Here is an 8,944-nt window from a genome sequence, read left to right as displayed (position 1 = left end):
CAAAAACTCAAACTAGAATGCATGACTAAAAACTAATGACTCGGATGACACAAATTGACTCTCACTCAACTAAAAACTGACTCAATACTTAAACACAACTGACAAACTGGAAATGATGCTCAAAGGGGAGCTTATTCATCACAACCTACTCTAACAGTTTCATTCATCACCTGATCAAGTGAAATGAAACAACCAATGCAACCAAGTAAGCATCCCATTTGCTGTTCGAATTCTCCGCAAGTGCTCACTTATGAACAACAAGAGAGAACTACTAACAGGCAACTCCCATGACAACTTGGAAACAGATCCGTAAAATGATATGAATTCTCTCTCCACCTCCAAAAGCACTGCATAAGGATCTTGAAATTCAAGCACACTGGAACTTAGCTCATCTAATGGATTACTTCTCGTTTGCTCATACCATGAATGCAAACTTTGATCTGAGCCTTGTGATTAGACCCCTGCTGAAAATGATAAAGAAACCGGCTGCCGGATCAAGTTCATATCAACACATGTTTCAAACTCACATGTAGTTAATGGAGAAAGACTTTGACTGCAAACCTCATCCAAAACATCAACTATTGGATCATGAACAACTTGAAAATACTGCTGAAACCCATTTTCTATTGGTTCCATTGTGATTACATGATTGCCTACATGCTGCTCATTCTTCACTGAAGATGTATTATGCAAAGTTCCCTTCAAAAGCTGAAATGATTCAAAACAGAAAGGCAGGGAACCTTCTTGTATCATTTGATCAAATATGTCAGCTTCCATGCCTTCATCTGCAACTTGACAACCAATGGCATTTGGGGGCTGCAAATCTGATGCTACAAGCTGCTCAAGAATTTTTTTATCTGTCTCATCCTCAACATTAACACTGAGAGACGACTGATTTGTTATAGGCTGTTCATTTGAAGATTTACTATGCAATCTACCCTTCAAAAACTGAAATGATTCAAAACAGAATGGTACAGAGTCACCTTGAATCATTAAATCATGTGTGTCCACTTCCAAGTCTTCAGCTGCAACTTGACAATCAATGGCTTTCGGGGATTGCAAATCTGAATATGAGAAGTCTTGAACAAAATTTTCTTTGCTCTCAAGATGCTTCAAATCAAGACTTGTTGACATTTGATTTCTGATTGCATGGTAGTTATCTCTGATGAACTGAAACAAATCAAAACAAAAAGGCAAAGATCCTTCACTTACTTCAAACTTTGATGCACTTTCCTCGTCAATGTCATAGCTGATATGTGATGGCTGAACATTGTATTCAAGCTGCTGAAAATGAACTTTTTCCTCCCTACTTGTTTGATTGCAAGATTAGCTTTTGTTTGAAGAACATAATCATCATCATACTGATCAAACTGAGGTAAATCATCAGTATAAAAGACATCATCAAGCATACATATCATATCAACAGATCTCTCTTCTCCAAGGTGATCTACAAAACAATCATTATCAGATCTATGACAACTAGGATAAGAAACAAAATGTTTTGGATCAGCAACTTGTTCTTCTTCAATCAGCGAGCCATGGGCTTGAACATCATAATCATTTCTTGTGGTGATCTTGTCCATCATCTTTTCTACTGCACTTACCAAAATGTCAAGCTTTACCTCTAGAGATGTCGATTTTTCCGGATCTATGTTTTTCATCTCTTCTTCCTTCAACCTTGCCCTTCGGATCAGCAGATGAGCCTCTACATTTACTGCACTGTTTTGCATCTCGTGAAGTGTTGCAATATCCCTTTCTCTTAGCTGAAACTCCATCTCCGGATCAAAGGCACCCAGATAGTGCAAGAGAGCCGATCTAGGAGTAGGCCTTATATCAACTGGCATCGAATAATAAACTTGGTTAAATTTGGCTGAAAACTGTTGTACTGTCTCCCCTGGTAGTCTTTTCAGCTGATTATACTCTTCTATAATAAGGAAAAGGTTCTGCCCGATCATCCACCTGTCGAGAAAAACTTTGACAAACTGCCAGAAATCTGAGATGCTTGCATCAGGCAGGGTTTTGAACCAACTCTTAACTTCAGCTTGCAAAGAAAGAGCAAAAAACCTAATACTGACATCTTCTTCATCAACTTCAAAAAGATCAAGAAAGGACTCAAAATTCTGTACATGTTGCTCAGCGTTGACATTCTTACTTTCACCAGCAAACCTCGGCAAGTATAGATCATAGTTTTTGGGGAAAGCATGGAGGACAGAAGGTAAAACAAGAGGTTTATACCGATCTAGAATTTTACAAGGTGTAGGGGTATGTACAACAGGTATAGAATTAGTCTTGGTCTTTTGAGACTCATCAATTGGAAGATGGTCATCACAAAATTCAGAAAAATGATTCTGATCAAGCTCAAAGGCATGCAAATCTTTGGTATTCACAATCTTTAAAGGGAAATAATCAACTACAGGCCGAGGATCTCTTCTCAAATACAGTATACCTTGCAAAGACTTCTTGACATTCTTGGGAAAAGAGAAGAAATAATTTATGACAAAGAACAAAATGTCCTGGATGAAATTCCAACTTGAATACCTGATCTGTCCATGTTGTCCTTTCATGTTTTTTCTGGTCGGGATCATCCTCCAGTGGAGTCTTTGGATCTGATCTCGAAAATGATTTAGAGTCGCCAGGTGAATGATTTCAGCCTTTCAAGTGTCTGATCGTTTTCCACCATCAACAACCAGATCTGCACTTGATACATGTACTGGGCTAATTAACAAGTTAGATGTCACGTTTACAAGCTAGACCAGAGATTGACTGAAGCAACGTTTATCTACTTCCGCTAATGCAAAGCAAAAGCGTTTCGAAGGCTACCTGCATAACTTCAGGCTCCGTCTGTAGCTTAAAAAACAAATGACATCAACAAGTAAACCATTTGTTCTTCCCCAGTATGGTCGCCAATATGTTAGCACTTGAATTTGTCCTCAGGCTGAAAAGGACAAAATCCAAGGCAACATCAAACCACTTAGCCTCGTAGCTAGCCCTACGGGGCAGGAGAGGGCTCTCTCCGGGTCTATCTCGACAAAAGGTCTTCAAAGGGCGGAGACGACCAATAAAGAACATTGATTTTAGGCTAGTAAACTGATTGAGAAGGTTTGATTTCAGATTTTTAGGGTTTTGGTGGAAAACAGGGGGAGAGAAATTTTGGGTGCGGGGATGGGACACAACTTTTGCAGAGGTCTTTTTGGGGCAAGGTAGGAGATTGTCTTGATGCCTTTGATTTAAGTGAATGGATAGGATTGACCGGTGAGGAACTAAAGAGAGCAAGAAACCATCGAGATTTCTCTTTAGACAGAGGAAAACATAGATATTAAGCAAACTTAAAGGCAAAGCATATAAATTATGAATTCTACCTTAACACTTCATTTACTTAATGTGCAGAAAAGAAAAGTGGGAAAATGATACACATAACAAATCTTACAAGTACATGAGAGAAGTACACCATCAACACAAATAACCACATGAATCCCAAATAGTGCTGCAAAACCCTGGTCTTTCCTTTGCCAAAATTGCAGAGATACAAAGTGTAATACAATAGAAGCTTATCCCTCAAGAGTCCAACCTCTCCAACCTCTGAAAATGATTGAGAAAATACATAATATAGGCAAGCCAACCTCTTCCCTTGCCTCTAGGGGTCAAGCTCATCATCCTAGGAGCTGTTTCAACCAATTCTAAACAAAGCACTATAATCTAGGCAGTCAAAACAACTTGCCTCTATAAGCTAGGAAACCAATTCATTCATTAAATGTTTGCTATTTTATGAATGAATCTTCTAGAATAGGTAAATAAGAGTCATGTTAACATGAAATTACATCAATTACATCAATGAGGATGAAAAATCACTCCAAAAAGTCAAAACTAGTCAAATCTGCGTTTTGTTGAGCTGTAGGTGAAAATCTGGCAAACTTCCTTGATGCGTAGCGCCCCAATCCTAAACGCCTAGCGCGCCTTTGACCCAACTTTTGAGGCACTTTACGGCATCCAAATGAGGCAAAATTAGGCTTGTTGGAAAGGTCTGGATGTCTACTTTCCAACCCAAGTGGAATTTCTCAATTTGGTGTCCATTTGCTCCTCCAAAATTGCAATCTCCCAAGACTGCTCCCTGTGTGTCCAAAAAGTGGCAGAAAGTTATTTTTTGCATGTTTTTTGACCTTCTGAGGGATCAACACCTGATGAAATGTCTTGGCCATTGCTGAGAAAGTGTAATTTGTCATGAAAAATCCAAAAATGCTGAGTTTTTGAGAAATGGACTTGCCCATCTTCAGGGTAGCGCCCGTGAGCCCTACGCGTAGCGCGAATTTCAGATGCTTTTTGGAGGCCTTCCCGGTGTCCAAATTGGGCGCATGATATCTCGTTGGAAAGGTATTTGAGTCTAATTTCCAAAAAGACTGGAATATTTCAATTTGGAATTCATTTGCTCTGTCAAAAATCAAATCTCCCAAGACTGGTCAAAATGTGCCAAATGAGGCTGCCTCAAGGCAGAGTTCTATTGCAGTCAACTTTTGAATGCCTTCCTCAACTCCAAATTGAGCTCATGAGAGCTAATTGGAAAGATATTTGTGTCCAGTTATCATTTGACTCATCAAGAAAGTCATTTGGCCAACCAAGCTAGGAGAAAAGTGGATTTTACCAAGGTCACTTCAGAGGTGCATTTGATTCTCCTGAGGCAACGATATTGTTGACATTTCTATAAAACCATGACACCTGTGTAAAAAGTGAAGGAGGTTTTTCTTCCTTGGCATGTTTTGGACAAAAACCTCTCTCAGTTTTCCCAAATTCATTTTTTATTGCTCTGAAACATCTTTTGAGTGAAACTTATCCCGGTGTGTGAAACAAGGAATTTTGTCGAAATGAAACGAAATGAAGGGGATAAGAGGCTTCTAAATTATTGGGGAAATTTTTGAAAGTAGGGAGGGATGTTAGGAAGCAGGTGAAAGTGGAATCGTGGAGATCGAGTGAGGGGAAGGGGTCCAAAAGGGAAAAACACAAGCCCAACCTAGAAAATTGCCAGGTTGTAGCAAGAAACTAGGGTTTGTGCGGAAATGAGGAATTTGGCGGATCTAAGGGATGGGAAGCATTTAATAAGGTACTTTAAGGATAGGGGAAGGTGTATGAACATTAGAATACAAGTTTTGCCGATGATTTGACCATCCAAGAGAAATTGCCTTCAAAACCCTAGGAGAGGGAAATGACCTTGCCTAGGCGCAACTGAAGCATGAACAAGGTGTAAAATGACTCATTAGACACTGAGATGATAATGAAAACCTTATGAATGATGATAGACTCAGCTGAATAGTGACATAGACCGGCATTTGGACAACTTTAGAAGAAGTGAAAGCAAACCCTAGACTTAATGCCTAGTGACCAAATTTTGCTTGAAGACTCTTTGAAATGACAAAATTTGACCTTGACACTTCAAAATCACTTTGTAAGAGCACGTTTGATCACTGGAGGAAGGTTGGAAAGACTGACACTAACAACGACAACATCCCACATTTTTTTTTCCAAGTATTCTTTCTAGCTAGATGTGAGACTATATGATCTCGAATTCCATCGAGGATCATCCTCTTCGCCCTGGCCATCTCCTTATTATAGTTCTGATGCAGACCCAAGTAAAGTCTACTAAATTCCTGGCCCGAATAATACCCATAATCACTCTTAGTGCCCAAATATGTTTCTAAAAAGCGTTTCGTTAATCCCATTTTACAAACTACCTTACGGGATATAAATCCCTTTTATAAACAAAACAAATCACAGTGGGAGGAGACAAATGGGTTATACCCTTTATAAACCAAATCAATGCAAGTCCCCTTTTATATAACTCAACCCTTATGCAACTCAATACAAGAGCGCAACATTTTGAAACATATGCCCTAATATTAAACTCAACACTTTTTTCAAGTTTCCAACACCAAAGCTCCTCTCGTAGCCTTCATTATATATACTAGCACCCAACTCTTGCTCAATACCTTTCTCGTATAGTTCCTCTGCATTGTCTTAAAACCGTGCCTTATAACCCAGTGCATAAAATTCCCAACCTGAATTTCCAACCTTTCTTCTTATATATACGTTTCAAACCTCCGGGCTTGTCCACAATCTCCATGTCATGTCACCACGTTTTCTCGTTTTATAAAGGCCCTCTGTTAAAAATTCGACTCGCTAGAACAAAATATTAGCAAGAGCTGTCGAGGCAAGAAACCTCCAGATGGGATCCACACTATACACAATCCTCCATGCGCATCTTAAACCACCACTAGTGTTCCATGTGAGCTAGAAGCCTCATCACCACGATATTCATTGACTTTGTGCTTAAGCATTACTTCCATGTTTTTCCTTTCAGGATGATGTAACCAATTGTGTGGGCCTTACTCTACTTGGATAGCCTTATGTCACCTTCCCATGCTTGGCTTGGTTGACATGCCATCCTTTCGGCTCTAGCCTCCGGCCCACGCCTCTCGGTTATTGTTCTCGATCCTTTACCAAATGCGTGCAAGCCTTATAAAAACTCCATAATAACTCAACATTTTCTCATGGTCCCATTTGCGCTCTACACAATCTCGACTCTTCTTGATTGGTTGGATTCCTTTATACATAAACCCGACGTCCACTCAACCCGACTGCCCCTGATGACCTTCTCTTTTGTATTTTCCAGATGAAACCTCCAACCCGACACGGTTAATTGATAGTCTTTCGAAATCAAGTTCTGTCTTCTGAGCGCTGTTACTTTTGGATAAAAGTCCCTGGAAAAACTCAATGTGGGAAAATCGGTGCAATAGATGAGGGTTTTACTATTATTATTATTATTATTCAACAACAAAATATGAGTACAATATCTGGATGCAAAACTTGCAATCTTCTCCCAAGAAATCGCCAACAAAATATTTGAGATATTTTTTTTGTCTCTCCACAAGAAATCCTGGCCTGATTTGGCCCCACAATCAACTCCAAATCTACCTTTGCATTGACCTCTATGCCGACTGAAACTCACACTACCTGAAATAACTGTTCTCTGCCACTGCTGACTGTCTCTTCCACTGAGAAGGATTTGTTGCCCCTTGGAAGAATTTTCTTGGCACTCAACTATTGAATTGATCTCTCCTTTGGCTAAATCAGACTGCCTCCTTGAGGCTCCACGCAACCCCTATACAAACCTCCGGTGTAATAACTTAACCTCTCTCTGTTGCCTCTTCTGGCACTGGAAAATCTTCCAAAATCACTCTGCTACTGCTCCTCAATCTCGACTACTCGATCTCTGGCTCAAATTCTTCCTGCTTTGAATCTCTGCTCTTTGGGAAATTCGATCTGCCAAGATCTCACCCTCACTCGATGTGTCTTCTCCATCCCCATCGTCCTACCCTTATAATCTCTTGTTGGTGAACCAATGACTATGATTAGATCTCTATCAACAACTATGATCACCTCACATTCAATCCGTGTGATTTTCTAGAGCATCTCACATTCCTTTAATTAATTACTATTAATTAACAAGTTTTCGTAAGTTAGGCTGAGGAAAAATATAAATGATGGTTAATGATTTAATTAAGGTGTTTCAAAAGCTTATCTCGTGAAACCTTTTTAAGGTTTTGAAGATCTCGTGTTCTTATCCTCTTTAACACAATTTGAGACTAGAACACCTATCCGATGCTATAAAACTAACATCAAATAGGGTACTTAACACACCAAATCAAGAAAAATTGAAGGATTATGTAAATTAGGGTTTTAGCCTAGCAAATTGTTGCGTCGAGAGGTTCTCCCCATCCCAATATGGAAGAGATATTGTAATGTCTTGTCCTGTAACCATTTTGACTTGGTCAAATCAAAAAAAGAAAATTAATAATTGCGTGCAATATGGAAGAGATATTATGTAAACATTAGCGGTTGACAACCCATGGCTTTTTCCATGATATTCTGATCCCATTGTATTATTCTCTAATATAGCCTATTAAAATTCCTTTTTTCCTTACGATCTCATGCTTAATGTTTATGCTGGATGGATTTGGCTAATTAATTTAATTTAAAAGTTCATTTGTAGCAGGGGAATGTGTTTAGACAGTCTACACTAGGACATGTACTAAAGCCTTCATATTTTACTTCTTCCTCAACATCAACCCTTGCGAGAGTAACGATTGTAGAGAATTGTTCGACTCCCTGATCTTCTATTTCAACAACGACTGAATCGGTATCAGGGTGGATAACGTTATTGACTTTAGTGTCCACCTTTTTCTATAATTTTTTACTAGCTTGATATTGCAGGGTTAGTTGAATATAGATGGTTGTTTTTTTGGCATATTGACTTTCTAGGAATTTTCACATAATTGGATATGTTATATCGAAATTAAGGTTTTTTATTGTTTCATTCGAAATTTACAGTTGGGGATCAAGGTTTTCTTTCTCCAGCACCATGGTTGGATGCAACAACAATATGTCTCCCATATGTGATCAACAATATACATATCGATAAGAACATGAATGGCCCTCAAGGAATTGCATCCAATCACATGAGAATCAATTCAACCCCAAATCTAGAATCCTTGAATGTAGAAGCATTATATTCTCCAATACTAGTGGCATGACAATTAAGTATTCAATCACATCCCATACCACCTTGTTCTCTTTTGAGTAACATTTCTTTAATGTGAACTCAAACATAAACAAAGCAATAGATATGTTAAAGTGCATATCACTCGCATAATCTCTAATATAGTTTCTATTGCGAACCTTTGCTCACCCATATGTCTAGCATCTATGCCTATAATAATGAATAAAAAAAGATGATTCTTGACACGAGATCGCTGATAGGTTTCCTAAATCCTAGCCACCAGGATTCATAATGGATCCCAACATTGATCTGTCATATATTTGAAAGGCCAAGATCATAATGGTGGAAAAAAACATGTATATATAATGTAAAAATATTTTTAAAATACAACTTTTCTAA

Source organism: Pinus tabuliformis, chromosome Q, assembly GCF_031772625.1.
Source record: "Pinus tabuliformis cultivar Carrire ecotype Pingquan chromosome Q, CPIR1, whole genome shotgun sequence".
NCBI classification, from domain to species: Eukaryota; Viridiplantae; Streptophyta; class Pinopsida; order Pinales; family Pinaceae; genus Pinus; species Pinus tabuliformis.
Note: the sequence above shows the minus strand (reverse complement) of the source record.